Raw genomic sequence first — 20,340 nt, 5'->3', positions numbered from 1 at the left:
GAATTGAACTCTGTTTCTCCAGAAGAGCAGTCAGTGCTCTTAATCACTGAGCCATTACTCCCAGCCTTGTATGTTTTCCTTATACTGTTTTTTTTCCTTTTTGATATTGTTTTTAAAAAGTATAATACTTAAAAATATTTGAGAAACTTATATATGCATACAAGAGATTTTGTTATATTCCCCCAACTCCTTCTTGATCTACCCCATCTCCCTCCTAACTATATATCCTCTTTAATTTTTGTTTTTCTGAGATTAGAACCATGAGATCTCTCCCTTCCTCTACTGCTGCCAAACCTTCGCATGTATCATTCTTGTTCTCTTTCAAATTCATGGCCTCTTTGTCTTCATTTGTTACTTGACCTGTTTTAAAAGGCCAGAGCTACTTCACTATTGACTGTCACCACCAGAAAAGTGTGAGCATAGAACCAGGGGACTCAAGAGTCATGGAATTTGGGAAGATGAAAAGATATAAAACTGCAGAATCATCATGGATGGAGGACTCCACTATGTCATTCTTTGACTTTTTCTAGGTAGAAGTGTGGCCAGAAATAGGCAGTGTAGCCTGAGAATGAGGCAAGCTATGCAGGGATATCTGTTCTAGGAAAGAGGCCACAATGGAAAGACCCACTCTCTACATGAGGGTCCATCCAGGAGGAGAAGCCCAAACTCCAGAGTCTGCTGAGCATTCTGCACAAGAGGCAGGTGAGATCAAAACTGCCTGTCATCCACGTTTCCTGTCAGCTGTGATCCTGACACAGAGGCAGACCTGCCCTCTGAAGGCTGTGAGTAGGGAAATTCAAAACTTTATTCTTTCCTTCCTTTACTAAGTTCAAGGAGACAAGAAAGAAGAAATGGATCTTTAAAAGTACCATAGCCAGGGTTTCATGAAGTAGGAAGATTATTTTGAATATCAAGAACAATCACAGGAAAAATAATCAATTGAGGTAAGTTATGAAAAAAAATCTTCCTAATTTGGGGGTTTCAAAGAAAATAATTGTATATTGTTCTATTTACCTGATAAATCGATTAAGAACAAAATATAAATAGTTTATAATACATTAAATTAGTAAAATGTCTACTGTTGTTTTACTTGCATGGTAAATAAGATAGAGCAAGTGGTTAGAAAGAAGACAAAAAAAAAAAAAAAAAAAAAAAGAGCAGGATCGGCACCAGGGATGAACTCATAGCCATAGTATCAAACAGCCATCTAAGCTAAGCAATTGACATGCTACCTGCCATACCTGCGAGAAACCTGAGCCTCTAAACTACCTCTCTATGTCCATACATCAGTGATGCTCTCAGACCTCAGCTCAGAGGTCTCTCCGTGCAGTGGACGGTGGTTAATGCAAAAACTCACAACTGGCCAAAGAACAGAAAATGTGTCTGTGGATGGTCAGCCACATATGAAAATCTAAATCATACTCCTCTCCACAGGGACAAGGGATCTTCATGAAAGAGGGGACTCCTGCACGTCTCAGTGTTCAAAGCTAGCATCATGGCAGAGGAACATCGGCTTCTTCATGGTGCTTCCAGCAGGTTGGCAAGATAATCGCTGGGTTACTTCCATGTACAGAGAGGGAGGGAGCACCCCAATGCACAAGCTCACTTCCAGGCTTTCTGTCATGTGTGCCAATGTTCCATCAACGGAAGTAAATGGCACGGCCAAGCTCGGATATGATAGGGAGAGAAGTTAGAGCTCTTGTGATGAAACTGAAGGGAGGAGGGGTTACATGTGCACATGTGCACAACATTGCTTTCTGTTATCACTCTTCATCCTGCTTCAACCCTTGCAGGACGAGAGGGATTACTGGCCTTCATTCCCTGCCTCAGATGTGGAAACTGAAGCACAGAAAATTTGCTTAGCTTAGAGTGCTCCAAGGTTCCATTCCATACTCTAATTGTATCTCTCTTTTTCTTCCCAGCATAAGAGTCAGGTTCAAAGCACATATTATGGTAACTAAAAACATACTTGAGTGTGTTGTTTTATGGTGGTTAAGGGCCTCCTCCTGGCCAACCAAACCCTGAGGCAAGACTCAGAGCAAACCCTGTGGGTGCCAGGGCCAAGGGCACTGCCAGTGCAGAGCTGTGCCAGCCCAGCTGTGGCCACTTCAGCCCTTTCAAGTTTGACTTGGGTGAGTGGGAGGTGGGAATCCACTTTTATTTCTGGTCTGCTTCCTGCAGATTGCGATTCTTCCGTTGAAGTCTGTGTGAGTTGAATCTCACCTCTACTGTCCTCCACAGGCCCAGCTTCTGCTTTTATAGATGTTTGCTTTTGCTGGGGTGGTGGATGGATGCGGCCACATTTTCCAAGTACAAATAAGCCAGGGTGGAAGGTACCCTGGAGAGAGGCTGGAGCCTGGAATGATGCCCAGGGACACTTTGGAACCCAGGCTTCCCATCATTTGCCAGGGACTGTACCCATCAGGAGGAGCAGGTGGCAGTAATTCTGTGCTTTAAGAAGTTCAAGGGAAGAAGACATTGGGAGGAACGTCCTTTGGGGGCAAGGGCAGAAGTGTAAATAGGCTGTAATGATGGCGCTTATGTGATTTTCAGTCCCCCAACTTCTGCCATTCAGGTTCTTTATAACACGTCATCCTGATCAGAGGTCCCTGTACAGCCTCTTTCCCTCTGTTCTCCATGCATTTTTATAGTCAGAGCCATCAGCAGAGAAATCGGTGGAAGGAAACCAAGCCACAGAAAGGAAGCTTTGTGCCTGAGGAGAGTGAGGCTTTCCTGTTTCTAAAGTGGAGGGGTGGTAACATGGAGGGCCTTAGGACAGAGGGTTGAATACTGTCATGGCTTTTTGCTGGTGGTTACAACTTGCCTAATCTCTCCAAGCTAACCCCAATTTCCAAACTACAGCCTTTGGACCATATGGGGCTCATGCCAGGTAGAAAATAAAAAACCCCAAGACTTGGGGTTCATAAACTGAGATTAATTTTCCATTTAAAATATTGTTGGGGGACCATAGTGGTGGGGATAGCCATGATAAGAAAGGAGGATGAAGAGGGGGAAGTAGAAAAACCCAGAAAGGTTAAAGCAGATCTTTTGAACCTCTGCTGCAAACTGGGGCTTTTGAGTAACTATGGAAACTCTTCTTTTATTCCAATACTTCTCCGGCCATCGAGATTGAAAACCAGGAAGAAATCACACCCAGCCATGGGCTGCCCTTTCCTGTGAAGCTGAGCAGCTGAAGACTTGCTCTAACAGTGAATCCCACTGTGGGCTGCTTTAGTGGCAGCCCTGGTCGTGAAGGGGGAAAAGAACAAGTGATGAAGGGGGAAAAGAACAAGTTGACTATTTTTTTTGTTTTGTTTTGTTTTGTTTTGTTTTGTTTTTGAGACAGGGTTTCTCTGTAGCCCTGGCTGTCCTGGATCTCACTCTGTAGACCAGGCTGGCCTCAAATTCAGAAATCCACCTGCCTCTTCCTCTCAAGTGCTGGGATTAAAGGCATATGCCACCACTGCCCGGCAACTGTTGGGTTTGAAAAGAATGGAAAAAGACAAGTGGTAACACAATCAAGTTGGCAAAGGGTATTTTCTAAGTCTCTTCACAAGGAGGGGAAGATGCTTGCAGGGTATCTTTTGTTTCCTGCAATGAGGAGACAGAGAAATGATTACTGAGAACTGACTTTGAGAAGGCAAGAATCTTATGGAAGGGTTTTAGACCCTTATCTTCTCTTTTGAGGACCAGCTGTGATGAAAGATTAGAAGTAATTTGTGGAACCAATAAGTTCCCAGTCTTATTAGTCTGTGTCTTGCAAATACGAATGCATTTTCTTTTAATATTTCAATTAATTTGCTGGAGTTCCATTGGCCTAATTGCAGGAAATTAGTTTTTCTCAAAAGTTCCCCAGCCAATTCCAAGATAACTTCCTTATTGCATAATTAAAAGGCTCAACCAAGTAAATGCTTTGAGAACAAAGCAACAAGCAGCTTCAAAGGCAAATTCTGGGTTCCATCCAGAAGGCAGCCACTTTTTGTGACTCTTAAGAGGGAGATTTGTTTTGTTCAGCTTTCAAGAAAGCAAGTTTGGTCTCTGTAGATACCTAGGTGCAGTGTGGACCACATCATCCTCTACTACATGCTTGTTGTGTACTGGACTCTTGTTCTGTTAAAGGAGCTGAGTTTGATCCAGTGACAGTCCTAAGGTAACAGTGACTTAAGCAGCAGATGTGTATTTCCAGTTCTCTAGAAACCAGAGTGGCTTGCTGTCTCTCTTGTGCAGTCATTTGAGGCCCCAGATGTCTTACATTTTGCTGTTTTATCAGTAGGGTGTAGTCCTGGCTCACGTGTTTCAAAGTTGCCCATCATTACATTCTAAGACAATGATGAAGTGGTAGGCAGGTGGGCCAGGCTTGGAAATTCTATACTTAAATTGCTCTTCATCTAGGGTATAGACACATGTGATAGTTAATATCGATTATCAGTTTGACAGGATCTAAAATCACTTTGTAGGTGAGCCTCTGTGAATAACTATCTAGATTAACTGAGTTGGGAACACCTAGCCTAAGGAGAATGGCACCATTTCCAAGGCTGGATTGCTGGATTGCTGGATTGCTGGATTGCTGGATTGCTGGATTGCTGGATTGCTGGATTGCTGAGTTGCTGAATTGCACAAAATGGAAGAAACCAGTAAGTGAGTACAAGCATCTGGAGTTCTTTGCTTCCTGACTGCAGCCATAATGCAAGCAGCTGCTTAAAGTCCCTATAGCCTTTGCTTGCTGCCATGATAGGCTGTTCTCTTGAAGATGAGCCAAAATAAACACTTCCTCATTTTGCTTTTGCTAGAGTATCTTATCACTCAACATGAAAAGTAGCTAAGAAAGCTCGGGCTCACACATAGCCGTGAAGGATGCTGAACATATAGGTTTTACTCTGAATGGATGTACATCGAAGAGAGAAAGCACATGACGGGTGAAAAGAAAACACCTAACACTCATATAGAACGCTTTGTTATTTAATATTCTAACCACGAAAAACCGTTATATTATTTCCAGGTCGTTTAGGTTTAGATATCCACCTACATTGACTATACTTTCCAGAAAGCCAGAAAGGAGGAGAGGCTAAGGGATGTTGAGGGCAGAGGAAGGAAATGTTGGGAAAGACTTAACAGATTTAAAAGCAAACCTGCCAATGCCAGGCACGTTGTGAAAGTCATTGTGAACTTATCTTGTTGGAAGAATACCTACAAATCCAAAATATAGAGATATTTACTGGATAAGGTATTTGGAAGGTGAATATGTGTTTTATTCAATGACTCAGGATGAAAGGGGAGCAGGGGTAGTATTGACTTGGAATTTACAGCCCAGACTGGAAGGGGAAACAGTTTGCCAGTTGTTCTTGAAAACTCTCATCCAAAGATACATGCAGGTGAGACATGCCTGTGAACATCTGACCAAACACCAAAAGCTGAGAGTAAATATAGAATTAATACAAGACAGGCTTCCTTTTGTTTGTCTGTATGTGTATATGTATGTATGTGGTTCATGTATGTGTTTGCATGAGTGTATATGCATGTGTGTGTGATTGTGTAGGCCAGAGGTCAACAATGGTTGTCTTCTCAGTTGTTCTTTATCTTTTGAGACAGGCACAGGCACCTCCTCAATTCCATATTATATTTGTCTCTTATGCACAGTGCAGCTGCTAATACATTAGTTTTATTTTATTTTACTTTTTTTATTAGGTATTTTCTTCATTTTGCATTAGTTTTATTAGTAACAACGATATAATACTGAAAGCTAACCCTCCCGAACACTCATGTTCCAAGGTCCATACTAAATTCTTTCTATGCCCCATTTCATTTTAACAATTCATTATTTAGAAGGAAGACAACAGAATATTAGACTCAATATATTGGTCTCAGGGCTACCATAACAAACTCTCACAAACCTGCTGGCTTAAAGCTTGGTTGGAGATAAGTAACCTGGAGCTACCATATGTCCTTGTTTGGGGACATTGTTTCCCCATAATAATGCCTAGTTGGTGATATATTTTAAGTTGCTGTATATTAAATAAATAAGTCAATGCCAGACACATGGATATAGAAATGAAACAGTCCAATGTGTAATCTTTCCTGGATATAACATCGTGTTGAAATCTTCTAATTTTTCTCAAGTTCTTTCCACTTAGTTCCCCAGAAGAGCAGTTTGTGTGTTTCTGTCTCTGTCTCTCTTGACCTCACTACGTAGCCCTCGCTGAACTGGAACTCACTATGTATGCCAGACTGGCTTCACCTCTCAAGTGCCGGGATTAAAGGCTTGTCTGACTTTTTTTTTTTTTTTTTCCATTTTTTATTAGGTATTTCGCTCATTTATATTTCCAATGCTATACCAAAAGTCCCCCATAGCCACCCACCCCCTCTCCCCTACCCACCCACTCCCCTTTTATGGCCCTGGCGTTCCCCTGTACTGGGGCATATAAAGTTTGCGTGTCCAATGGGCCTCTCTTTCCAGTGATGGCCGACTAGGCCATCTTTTGATGCATATGCAGCTAGAGTCAAGAGCTCCGGGGTACTGGTTAGTTCATAATGTTGTTCCACCTATAGGGTTGCAGATCCCTTTAGCTTCTTTGGTACTTTCTCTAGCTCCTTCATTGGGGGCCATGTGATCCATCCAATAGCCGACTGTGAGCATCCACTTCTATGTTTGCTAGGCCCAGGCATACTCTGACAAGAGACAGCTATAGCAGGGTCCTTTCAGCATAATCTTGCTAGTGTATGCAATGGTGTCAGCATTTGGAAGCTGATTATGGGATGGATCCCCGGATATGGTAGTGTCTACATGGTCCATCCTTTTATCTCAGCTCCAAACTTTGTCTCTGTAACTCCTTCCAAGGGTGTTTTGTTCCCACTTCTAAGGAGGGGCATAGTGTTCACACTTCAGTCTTCATTTTTCTTGAGTTTCATGTGTTTAGGAAATTGTATCTTATATCTTGGGTATCTTAGGTTTTGGGCTAATATCCACTTATCAGTGAGTACATATTGTGTGAGTTCCTTTGTGAATGTGTTACCTCACTCAGGATGATGCCCTCCAGGTCCATCCATTTGGCTAGGAATTTCATAAATTCATTCTTTTTAATAGCTGAGTAGTACTCCATTGTGTAGATGTACCACATTTTCTGTATCCATTCCTCTGTTGAGGGGCATCTGGGTTCCTTCCAGCTTCTGGCTATTATAAATAAGGCTGCTATGAACATAGTGGAGCATGTGTCCTTCTTACCAGTTGGGGCATCTTCTGGATATATGCCCAGGAGAGGTATTGCTGGATCCTCCGGTAGTACTATATCCAGTTTTCTGAGAAACCGCCAGACTGATTTCCATAGTGGTTGTACAAGCCTGCAATCCCACCAACAATGGAGGAGTGTTCCTCTTTCTCCACATCCACGCCAGCATCTGCTGTCACCTGAATTTTTGATCTTAGCCATTCTGACTGGTGTGAGGTGGAATCTCAGGGTTGTTTTGATTTGCATTTCCCTGATGATTAAGGATGTTGAGCATTTTTTCAGGTGCTTCTCTGCCATTCGGTATTCCTCAGGTGAGAATTCTTTGTTCAGTTCTGAGCCCCATTTTTTTAATGGGGTTATTTGATTTTCTGAAGTCCACCTTCTTGAGTTCTTTATATATGTTGGATATTAGTCCCCTATCTGATTTAGGATAGGTAAAGATCCTTTCCCAATCTGTTGGTGGTCTTTTTGTCTTATTGACGGTGTCTTTTGCCTTGCAGAAACTTTGGAGTTTCATTAGGTCCCATTTGTCAATTCTCGATCTTACAGAGCAAGCCATTGCTGTTGTGTTCAGGAATTTTTCCCCTGTACCCATATCTTCAAGGCTTTTCCCCACTTTCTCCTCTATAAGTTTCAGTGTCTCTGGTTTTATGTGAAGTTCCTTGATCCACTTAGATTTGACCTTAGTACAAGGAGATAAGTATGGATCGATTCGCATTCTTCTACATGATAACAACCAGTTGTGCCAGCACCAATTGTTGAAAATGCTGTCTTTCTTCCACTGGATGGTTTTAGCTCCCTTGTCGAAGATCAAGTGACCATAGGTGTGTGGGTTCATTTCTGGGTCTTCAATTCTATTCCATTGGTCTACTTGTCTGTTTCTATACCAGTACCATGCAGTTTTTATCACAATTGCCCTGTAGTAAAGCTTTAGGTCAGGCATGGTGATTCCACCAGAGGTTCTTTTATCCTTGAGAAGAGTTTTTGCTATCCTAGGTTTTTTGTTATTCCAGATGAATTTGCAAATTGCTCCTTCTAATTCGTTGAAGAATTGAGTTGGAATTTTGATGGGGATTGCATTGAATCTGTAGATTGCTTTTGGCAAGATAGCCATTTTTACAATGTTGATCCTGCCAATCCATGAGCATGGGAGATCTTTCCATCTTCTGAGATCTTCTTTAATTTCTTTCTTCAGAGACTTGAAGTTTTTATCATACAGATCTTTTACTTCCTTAGTTAGAGTCACGCCGAGATATTTTATATTATTTGTGACTATTGAGAAGGGTGTTGTTTCCCTAATTTCTTTCTCAGCCTGTTTATTCTTTGTGTAGAGAAAGGCCATTGACTTGTTTGAGTTAATTTTATATCCAGCTACTTCACCAAAGCTGTTTATCAGGTTTAGGAGTTCTCTGGTGGAATTTTTAGGGTCACTTATATATACTATCATATCATCTGCAAAAAGTGATATTTTGACTTCCTCTTTTCCAATTTGTATCCCCTTGATCTCCTTTTGTTGTCGAATTGCTCTGGCTAATACTTCAAGTACTATGTTGAAAAGGTAGGGAGAAAGTGGGCAGCCTTGTCTAGTCCCTGATTTTAGTGGGATTGCTTCCAGCTTCTCTCCATTTACTTTGATGTTGGCTACTGGTTTGCTGTAGATTGCTTTTATTATGTTTAGGTATGGGCCTTGAATTCCTGATCTTTCCAAAACTTTTATCATGAATGGGTGTTGGATCTTGTCAAATGCTTTTTCTGCATCTAACGAGATGATCATGTGGTTTTTGTCTTTGAGTTTGTTTATATAATGGATTACATTGATGGATTTTCGTATATTAAACCATCCCTGCATCCCTGGAATAAAACCTACTTGGTCAGGATGGATGATTTCTTTAATGTGTTCTTGGATTCGGTTAGCGAGAATTTTATTAAGGATTTTTGCATCGATATTCATAAGAGAAATTGGTCTGAAGTTCTCTATCTTTGTTGGATCTTTCTGTGGTTTAGGTATCAGAGTAATAGTGGCTTCATAAAATGAGTTGGGTAGAGTACCTTCTACTTCTATCTTGTGAAATAGTTTGTGCAGAACTGGAATTAGATCTTCTTTGAAGGTCTGATAGAACTCTGCACTAAACCCATCTGGTCCTGGGCTTTTTTTGGCTGGGAGACTATTAATAACTGCTTCTATTTCTTTAGGGGATATGGGACTGTTTAGAAGGTCAACTTGATCCTGATTCAACTTTGGTACCTGGTATCTGTCCAGAAATTTGTCCATTTCATCCAGGTTTTCCAGTTTTGTTGAGTATAAGCTTTTGTAGAAGGATCTGATGGTGTTTTGGATTTCTTCAGGATCTGTTGTTATGTCTCCCTTTTCATTTCTGATTTTGTTGATTAGGATTTTGTCCCTTTGCCCTCTAGTGAGTCTAGCTAAGGGTTTATCTATCTTGTTGATTTTCTCAAAGAACCAACTCCTCGTTTGGTTAATTCTTTGAATAGTTCTTCTTGTTTCCACTTGGTTGATTTCACCCCTGAGTTTGATTATTTCCTGCCGTCTACTCCTCTTGGGTGAATTTGCTTCCTTTTTTTCTAGAGCTTTTAGATGTGTTGTCAAGCTGCTAGTACGTGCTCTCTCCCGTTTCTTCTTGGAGGTACTCAGAGCTATGAGTTTCCCTCTTAGAAATGCTTTCATTGTGTCCCAAAGGTTTGGGTACGTTGTGGCTTCATTTTCATTAAACTCTAAAAAGTCTTTAATTTCTTTCTTTATTCCTTCCTTGACCAAGGTATCATTGAGAAGAGTGTTGTTCAGTTTCCACGTGAATGTTGGCTTTCCATTCTTAATGTTGTTATTGAAGATCAGTCTTAGGCCATGGTGGTCTGATAGGATACATGGGACAATTTCAATATTTTTGTATCTGTTGAGGCCTATTTTGTGACCAATTATATGGTCAATTTTGGAGAAGGTCCCGTGAGGTGCTGAGAAGAAGGTATATCCTTTTGTTTTAGGATTAAATATTCTGTAGATATCTGTCAGGTCCATTTGTTTCATAACTTCTGTTAGTTTCACTGTGTCCCTGTTTAGTTTCTGTTTCCACGATCTGTCCATTGATGAAAGTGGTGTGTTGAGTTCTCCCACTATTATTGTGTGAGGTGCAATGTGTGCTTTGAGCTTTACTAAAGTGTCTTTAATGAATGTGGCTGCCCTTGCATTTGGAGCGTAGATATTCAGAATTGAGAGTTCCTCTTGGAGGATTTTACCTTTGATGAGTATGAAGTGTCCCTCCTTGTCTTTTTTGATAACTTTGGGTTGGAAGTCGATTTTATCCGATATTAGAATGGCTACTCCAGCCTGTTTCTTCAGACCATTTGCTTGGAAAATTGTTTTCCAGCCTTTCACTCTGAGGTAGTGTCTGTCTTTTTCCCTGAGATGGGTTTCCTGTAAGCAGCAGAATGTTGGTTCCTGTTTGTGTAGCCAGTCTGTTAGTCTATGTCTTTTTATTGGGGAATTGAGTCCATTGATATTAAGAGATATTAAGGAAAGGTAATTGTTGCTTCCTGTTATTTTTGTTGTTAAAGTTGGCATTCTGTTCTTGTGGCTGTCTTCTTTTAGGTTTGTTGAGGGATTATCTTCTTGTTTTTTCTAGGGCGTGGTTCCCGTCCTTGTATTGGTTTTTTTCTGTTATTATCCTTTGAAGGGCTGGATTCGTGGAGAGATAATGGGTGAATTTAGTTTTGTCGTGGAATACTTTGGTTTCTCCATCTATGGTAATTGAGAGTTTGGCTGGGTATAGTAGCCTGGGCTGGCATTTGTGTTCTCTTAGTGTCTGTATAACATCTGTCCAGGCTCTTCTGGCTTTCATAGTCTCTGGTGAAAAATCTGGTGTAATTCTGATAGGCTTGCCTTTATATGTTACTTGACCTTTTTCCCTTACTGCTTTTAGTATTCTATCTTTATTTAGTGCATTTGGTGTTCTGATTATTATGTGTCGGGAGGAATTTCTTTTCTGGTCCAGTCTATTTGGAGTTCTGTAGGCTTCTTGTATGTTCATGGGCATCTCTTTCTTTAGATTTGGGAAGTTTTCTTCAATAATTTTGTTGAAGATGTTTGCTGGTCCTTTGAGTTGAAAATCTTCATTCTCATCCACTCCTATTATCCGTAGGTTTGGTCTTCTCATTGTGTCCTGTATTTCCTGGATGTTTTGAGTTAGGATCTTTTTGCATTTTCCATTTTCTTTGATTGTTGTGCCGATGTTCTCTATGGAGTCTTCTGCACCTGAGATTCTCTCTTCCATCTCTTGTATTCTGTTGCTGATGCTGGCATCTATGGTTCCAGATTTCTTTCCTCTGGTTTCTATCTCCAGCGTCGCCTCACTTTGGGTTTTCTTTATTGTGTCTACTTCCCTTTTTAGGTCTAGTATGGTTTTGTTCATTTCCATCACCTGTTTGGATGTGTTTTCCTGTTTTTCTATAAGGACTTCTACCTGTTTGGTTGTGTTTTCCTGTTTTTCTTTAAGGACTTGTAACTCTTTAGCAGTGTTTTCCTGTTTTTCTTTAAGGACTTGTAACTCTTTAGCAGTGTTCTCCTGTATTTCTTTAAGTGAGTTATTGAATTCCTTCTTTATGTCCTCTACCATCATCATGAGATATGCTTTTAAATCCAGGTCTACCTTTTCAGGTGTGTTAGGGTGTCCTGGATTGGGCGAAGTGGGCGTTCTGGGTTCTGATGATGGTGAGTGGTCCTGGCTTCTGTTAGTAGGATTCTTATGTTTACCTTTCGCCATCTGGCAATCTCTGGAGTTAGTTGTTATAGTTGTCTTTGTTAAGAGATTGTTCCTCTGTTGATTTTGTTACCCTCTATCAGCAGGCGTGGGAGACAAGCTCTCTTCTCTGAGTTTCAGTGGTCAGAGCAGTCTCTGTAGGCAAGCTCTCCTCTTTCAGGGAAGGTGTACAGTTATCTGGTGTTTGGACCTCCTCCTGGCTGAAGGTGAAGGCCCAAAACAGGATCTTTCCCAGAAGCTCTGTGGCTCTTGTCCGAAAGGAGGCCGGCCGTCTGGAGCTGAGGATGGCGCCGCCTCAGAAGCTCTGTGGCTCTTGCCGGGAAGGTGGCTGGTTGTCTGGAGCTGAAGATGGCGCCGCCCCAGAATCTCTGCGACTCTCTCGCCCGTCCCAGAAATGGCTGGCACTCTGTATTCCACACGGTCACCCGTGCAGCCTGCCCTCCGCGGAGTCTCGGAGCCAAGAAGGCTCCCGCCGGCGCCTGTGCCACAAACCTCTCAGGCCGGGCAGACCGCAGTGCTCTCACCAGGAAGGTGGCCGGCTATCTGGAGCTGAAGATGGCGCTGCCCCAGAAGCTCTGCGACTCTCGCCCGTCTCAGAAATGGCTGGCACTCTGTATTCCACCCGGTCACCCGTGCAGCCTGCCCTCCGCGGAGTCCCGGAGCCAAGAAGGCTCCCGCCGGCGCCTGTGCCACAAACCTCTCAGGCCGGGCAGACCCCCGTGCTCTCACCAGGAAGGTGGCCGGCTGTCTGGAGCTGAAGATGGCGCCGCCCAGAAGCTCTGCGACTCTCGCCCGTCCCAGAAACGGCTGGCACTCTGTATTCCACACGGTCACCCGTGCAGCCTGCCCTCCGCGGAGTCCCGGAGCCAAGAAGGCTCCCGCCGGCGCCTGTGCCACAAACCTCTCAGGCCGGGCAGACCCCCGTGCTCTCACCAGGAAGGTGGCCGGCTGTCTTTGTCTGACTTTCTAAGCCACACAACACCCTTGTTTCTCCAGACGTTTTTCCTTCCCTGGGGTAAGCTCCACAGCAAGCCCTTGCCCACTTCTTCAGCTCTGGCTCTTGGTATCCTTGGACACATGTATTAATCAGTCTCAACTCTTTATTGCGTCTCACCCCTAGGCCTTACTGATGGTTTGTAGCCCTTCCCTGGAGTGACCAAGTCCTACTCTCTGCTCCATTTATTAGATATGGCTCCTTCCACACAGCCTATATCTGGGTCATGCCTTTGCGCAAATGTCTATTTCTCCCATCTCTCCCCCAGTCTTCCTGCTGCTGTCACTCTCCATAGCACTACACAGCAGCTTAAATACCACTGCAATATCAGTTTCCTGAGGCCAGGCACTGTGCGCATCTCAGTCTTTTTCTCTAGAACACAGAGATCATGTTGGCTCAATGCAGGAAGATATTTATCTTTTAACTTTAACCAGCATATGAATTATCAGTTTAATTTTGACATTTTAAAAGCACATCTGATTTGATTAAATCCCCTCCCCATCACCTCTCCCACTCTCCCGTGTCTCTCTCTGAGTGTGTGTGGGTGGGTGTGGGTGCATATATTGCACTGTGCTATTTTGTGTGGTGTGTGTACTTGCTAGTGAGGTGTGTGCAGATGTACGTGCTGGGCATTGGGTGTTAGGTGTCTTACCTCTATCACCCTCCCACTTTGGTTTTTTGAGATCGGTTCTCACTGAGCATGAAACCCATTGTTTAACTAGCCTGGTTGGCCAGCACTAGCCAGGGACCACCTACTCACATCTCTCACCAGGGTATGGTTTAGAGATATTCACTATCTCACCTAGCGTTTTAAATGTGGGGTCTGGCGATCTGAGAATTCAAGTTCTGGTGTTCACACTTGCACAGCAGGTACTTTATGAATCTAGCCATCTTTGCAGCTCCCCAAAGAAGGCCTTTTAAAGGGCTTTAAAGATAGAGAAGTTTTGAAAAGCAAAGGCAGATATTGTGTGTAGTTCGTGGTTAAGCTTATTGGAGTGCTAGTGAAGAGTTCATCATGTAGGTCAGGGGTTAACAAATTCTAACAACTGCAGGGGCAGGCAGGACCCAAAGTGGGTGAAAGGCCAAGGAAAATGCAGAGGTGGCAGCAGCAGAGAGCAGATGGACAGGACAGCCACTGCTCAGTGACAGCTGATTATTTCCAGGTGGGGACATGAGCTCAGAGTTGCCAGACTTTCTGAATTTTTAAGAGAAGCCACAAATCCCTGTGTGTGTGTGTGTGTGTGTGTGTGTATTCGTACACACACACACACACACACACACACACACTCATGTGTTCTTATATGCATAATTTTTTATTTTAAAATGTATCTAAATCAAGTTTTTGAAAAACAGCATTAGTCAAGCAAAAGCCCTAGATCCAGCTCACAGACTTCTAGCTTTCAGCCTCTGTCATAGGCATGAAAGGTTTCCTGAGCTGGAAATAACAGATGGAAACCCGCACTGCAGGAATGTGCCCTCAGAGGTAATTCTTGGATATCTTGATGGGACAGGCTAGGGGGAGAGCCTACAGGAGAGGCTGACACACTGACTCAGGCTACTTTCACTACTCTAAGTGCCAAGTCAAGAGTGGCACCTGTAGGAATAGGCCCAATATGAACTCCCATTTCTCCCGAGACCCAATTTTGTGTGATGTAGAGGTTCCCCATAGCCTCTTCTATTTGGCCCTGAGCAGGTGGGTGGTCTGCTGGCCACATCGCTGAGGTTTGGAGTCTGACCTTGAACTTAATGTGTTTAACTCCCGAGTCTCACTCTGCTCTTCGTGACTGCTGTCTTACTTTTCTCTCTGTGGAGAGAGCTTTGGGTGACTGTATATTTAGAATTTAGTTGTAAGGTTTTGTTACTTTCTAGGTTATTGGTCCACCATTCCCTGCCTTACTCTAAGTTAAATATGTCCTCTTGTAGATGGATCAGGGCCCTTGTCATGAGCCCCCATTTCTCTCTTTCTGGTCAGGGTGCCCACTTCCACTTAGTCTGTTCCTTGATCCTTCAGCTTTCTCCTTTCCAAGATTCTGATGACATCTTTGCTGTTTTCATTAGGCCTTCCTGTCTTCTTTTCTGATGCTCATTTCTGGCCAAGGCAACTGTTTGCTCTGTCAAGTTCTCCAGGGAATATTGTGCTCTGCTTTCGGGCCTGGCCTCGTCGGAGAGCCCCCAGAAGAACCTGTCCCCTCACTGTGACCTAGGTCTTTATCAGGGCCTTTCAGTGCCAGGGCCTGATAAGAACTCTCTACTATCTACCTCCTTCAGGGCCACAGGCTCAAGGGGCTGTCAATAAAACAGAGACTCTCTCAGGAACACTTAGATGCATTTGAGTTAGTGATTTTGCCTGCAGGAAAGTCCACAAACAAATGGTCATTAGTTAGGCATGAGCTCCAAAACAGTTTTGTTTGAGTTTAAGCCAAACCAGACCAGGATTTTCTTCTTTTCCTCCCCATCTTCCTTCTTCAGAAGTAAGAACACTCATCAATTTCAAAGCTTCTCAGCCCGTAGCTGAAGGAGTCACAGTCTCATCTCCCTACACTCATGTGATTGTGAAAGCCAGGCTTTCTCTTTTAACTCCACTGATCATTATTGCAATAGGAATCAGACATGACCATCTACTGGATGCAGCAAATTACTGGCTTACTTAGGAAAAGCGATTAACAATGTTCCAGAGGGAAAGATTTAGTAGCCTGAGCTTTCCCTGTTTCTTCTGTGTAATTATATCTATTCCCTACCTGTTGAATAGATATAGTTTTCAAAGCATTCTGTTATACTGTTATTTTATATGTAAATTATATTGCCACACATAAAATAAGTATGATTTTAAGAAAAAATTAAATTGGCGAGAAAGAGCTCTTGAAAGGGAAGAGTTCTGATGTGGATGTAAGCCTGCAGAGTATTAAGGTGTCTGCTTTAAATGTTTTGTTTGTTTTATTATTAACATCCAGAATCTTCAAGGAAAAACATTAAGTTGTTAAAGCAAAGGGGAAAAATCTTTTTTGAACATATGGGTGGTGCCATGGACATCTCCAGCCTCCCTGTGTGCACTCACACACTACCATCATTTGTAAGTTACATGTCTGGACATTGACAACAAAACGATGGCGGAATCCTAGTGGTCTTTCTGGGGCCTGAAATCTCTGGGCTGGTCTGACCTCTCTCTTCCTCTTGGCATCTGCTAGAAGAAACTGGTTGAAGTCAGGGAGAGAAGACATAATTGGATTGTTTCTTCTTGGTCTAATGAGCTCCTTTAATAGACACATATTAAATCACAACTTCTGACACCATGGCAGCAAAGTATCTTGGAAACATTTACAATGAATTGGGAATAAAACTGGAGTAAAGGATAGCTGATAATGTGGAAAATTACTTGAACCCATGCTGGGCATTTTTGGTGCTAGTGGTAATTTAGTCTTGTGCTTTATAATGTAGTTATGTCATTTTAACATCTCAAATCTTAATGTTTGGAGCAACATGAGAGGAAATTCAATTCACCTACAGCAAACACAAAAATTAAAAACAAAGCATTGATGTTTTATCGGTTAGAGAGCCTTTGGGGTGTTTCTGTGCTTTGCTCGTTTTCCCTTGTACAGGCCTGGCACGCAGTGCTGAGTGTAGAGGTGGTAGTGCAGTGGATTGGTCATCTGGGAAGGAACATACCAACAGTTCTCAGACTATGGAGTTGAAATCTCCAAGTCCATATTTTTGTTTATCACAGAGATAAATTTAGCAGAGCCTGGAACATAGGTTTTAGTGTAAATATCACAAAGGTCTAAATCAACGATTATAATAAGACTGTTAGGTCAATGTAAAGATCAAGATACCACTTTCATATTGCTGGCATATCAGGGTTAGGAATTATAACATTTTGCTCAGTAATAATTCAAGTAGTTTTGACCCAAAATAAAATAACAGTAACAATAAAATAACTTAAACCCTTTTCAACACTTTGAAACACACACACACACACACACACACACACACACACACACACACACACACCACACTACATTTTTCAAGACAAAAATGGTTTCATTGTGTAGTCATGGCTGTCCTGGTACTCACTCTGTAACTAGCCTGGCCTTGAACTCATAGAGATCTGCCTGCCTTTGTCTCCTGACTGCATCACCACTACCCAGCTTAATATATTTTCTTTATAGCTAGATGAATAAAAGAATCATGATACTTAGACATAATTTTAATACTATTTTAAAAGTTAAAACATAATTATTTATTTTACATTTAAAACTTTATGTGTGTGCATATGTGTGTGCGTGTGAGGGTCAAGTATTTAAGAGCTGAAGACAACTTTCAGGGGCCAGTTCTTGCCTTCTACCATGTGGGTGAGTCCTGGGGATCAAATTGAGGTCTTCAGGGTTGGAAGCCTGCAGCCATGGAGCCATGAGGTTACCAGGCTTGGGACTGGGTGTCTGCAGCCATGCAACCATACGCCCTGAACCAATATTAATGTTATTAACTTTAAAGATACAGAGTTTTACATCTGGGAACTAAGAAAAAAAAAAAAAACCAGAATGAACTTTCTCCATCTGGGATTAGTGATCGCCCATCTGAAAAGGACAACTCGTGAGTGCTGGTTGGGTAAGTGTAATTACAGCTGCAATGGTCTGGAGATTTTCTGATAGGAATATTCACAGCAGGGAGCAAGCCCAAATAATAAAATAAAAAGTTTCCAAGATGATGAGGTCTCAAGTTACTGCATCTCCATGGTTACAGAAAATGCAATATTTATACTCTTATTTACCCTTCTATTCAACCAAAAAAATGCATGCTCTTTGCCATGGTAACACCTGCATCATATATGCATGTGTTGCTTCAGATACGCAGCCAACTGCTCTAAAAACAACAAACACATACCAAGACATGAGCATCATATGAAACTTCTACTCAACTTACAGTGTTTTGATGGAAAAATATGTCCCGCTGGACCTTGACATCTTTTCTTTCAAGGACTCCTTTCTAATTCCAGTGGCAGAAAACCCAGGTGTCTCTGCTGCTTTTTCTGCCCCCAAAGTTATGGTGAGAGTGAAGCGATGTGTCATTACAAGTGAATGTGGCAGCGAGTTCAGAGTGACAGGAGGATAGGGGGGAGATGCTCATGATTCATGTGAAAGGTGGCTCCATGGTGACGTATGCCTGAGCCTCTTGTTCAGGGACGCAAAGGAGACAGGCATCCATATCCCCAGGATGACTGAATAATGCCTGGGAAATTTTTTTCTCCAAGGCTTTCTTCATTGTGTTAGGAAAGAATCAGCATTGGTTGGATAAGACAGCCATGCTCTCAGACCCAGGAAAGCCAAGCCTTCATTTCCAAGAAGCTGCAAGACTTAGGCTCCTGTCCCATGATGTTGCCTTGTCCAGACGCTGTGAGGATCGTATTTATTTGGGACTCACAAGCCAAGAGAAGAAGGTGTTGGGAAAATGGGTGCTGGTGACTTGGCTTCAGCACCTGGAGACCCCGGAAAAAGTGGACTCTGCATAGCTGGTGGGTAGGACAGAAGGTACTAAAATGGTGAGACCTCAGGAGGATGAGCAGATAAATTAAGAAATGTGGGTCAGCGGGGGTGTGGTGGCACACACCTTTAATCCCAGCACTTGGGAGGCAGAGGCAGGTGGATTTCTGAGTTCGAGGCCAGCCTGGTCTACAGAGTGAGTTCCAGGACAGCCAGGACACAGAGAAACCCTGACTCAATAAAACCCAAAAAAAAAAAAAAAAAAAAAGAAAAGAAAAGAAAAAGAAAAAGAAAAAGAAATGTGGTCATCTAGCTTTCTTGAGATACTAGATTATGAAAAAAAATTTTGGCCTGTGGCTTCCCAGGTTGTCCGTTTTCTAATGTGCCCTGCTGTTGGCTTAATGTGAACATTTGGGGTTTGGCTAGGAAGCAAAGGTTCCACTCTGAGGTATACAATCTTCATCCCCATGTTCTCTGGGTTCTACAAACCAGTGTCCTTCCTAGTGCCCATTGCTGGGATGATCGGTGTGTCTGCACGAGAGGGTAAAATTTTGTTGTAACCAGCATTTTCCAAGCTTATTTGATTTAGGACTTCTTGCTACTTTCCCTTTATTTTTAGTTTAACGGTTGCTATAATTAGTCACCTGTGACCCAGATAATCTTATGGCACTCCTCTTGAGGGACAGGTGCTTCTGGCTACTTAGTCACAATTCCCAGGCAAGGTTCTGTGGAAGTGTTAAACCTGCTCCCAAATCTTGGTGGATCCTTGTAGAAAGTTTAACTTTAATGTAAGCCAAGTCTGGCAGTTACCGAGAGGGCCTTCCTTCTAGGTCTTGATTCACAGATAGAGGCTGCTCAGTGTTATATGCAGCAGTGCTGGTGGAAACCAGAGTTGGAGTGGTCCACGCTGGCTCTTTCATACTGCAGTCCAGAAGTGACACACGTAGCTTCCACTCTGAGCTCACTGGCCAGAACCAGCCATGTGGTCTGCTCATTAGCCAAGGAGCTTGGAAAGCTGGCAAGGTTCCCAAGTCATCAAGTAGCAAAACCCCTCTTGTATTCATGAGCTCTGGTAACTGATAGCCTTGGGCTTGTGGTTAGGGTGGTGGTGGTAGTGAAGGGAAAGGAATCCAGTATGAAGAAGTCAAGGTGAAACCTGTAGACATCTGCATTAAAGCCGGAGGAAGAGTTTGTGCCACCACCATTAGGGAGAGCCAGTCTGACTACAGAACAAAGTAGCAAGAGAGCCACTGTGGGCTGAAGCCCCATCTGCCACATGCCATCCCAACAGTTCAAAATGAAAATAGCTGATGATGGGAAAAGGACACTGCCAGGTGATTCTCAATCATTGCAGGTCCTCGTCTTCCAATCTTCCAACACAAAAGCATCCATTGATATCTTGTCTCAGAGCTCCTACTTGTGTTTCCAGCACCATAGATCTTGGTCAGTGTAAACAACATTTTTTTCCCCCTGAAGATATGGTATGCTGCATCATCAGACAAATTAGGTAATTCTAGAGATCCCATAGTTCTATATCTAATTATCAAAACCAACATCCCAAGTTGCCATTCCTGCTGAGGGATGCCAATGAGTTATTAAAAGAGGAGTAGTTATAACATCAGAATGGTGAAGGGCTCACCGAAAGATGCAGCATAAGTCAGAGGCCAAGAAGATGGGAGACATCAGCCAAGAGCCAAGATCTGCAGGCTTCTATGTTGTCCAAGACGGCCACACTGCACTGTTGATCCATAGAGTGAGAAGTGGCAGGCACATCAGCCAGATTTTTCATAAGATGTTCTTAGAAATTGAAAGCTGACTGCAAGCATGAAGGCCTGGGCTTAAAGCCACAGTCTCCACATGCAAAGTGGCTGTAGCAT

General features: G+C 42.8%; 1 long non-coding RNA gene across 1 annotated transcript in view; it reads left to right on the top strand.

Moving 5' to 3' along the window:
• Nucleotides 1-20,340, top strand: part of 1700123O12Rik (RIKEN cDNA 1700123O12 gene) — a 289,772-nt gene that overhangs the window by 50,281 nt on the left and 219,151 nt on the right. Inside the window, exons 3-4 of the long non-coding RNA NR_045185.1 lie at nt 1,435-1,536; nt 4,458-4,634. This is a non-coding gene — a long non-coding RNA (RIKEN cDNA 1700123O12 gene). The remainder of the gene's footprint in view (nt 1-1,434; nt 1,537-4,457; nt 4,635-20,340) is intronic.

The sequence above is a fragment of the Mus musculus genome, chromosome 4 (genome assembly GCF_000001635.26).
Source record: "Mus musculus strain C57BL/6J chromosome 4, GRCm38.p6 C57BL/6J".
NCBI lineage: Eukaryota > Metazoa > Chordata > Mammalia > Rodentia > Muridae > Mus > Mus musculus.
The sequence above is the reverse complement of the archived record's forward strand: the minus strand, read 5'-3'. Positions and strand labels throughout refer to the sequence as shown.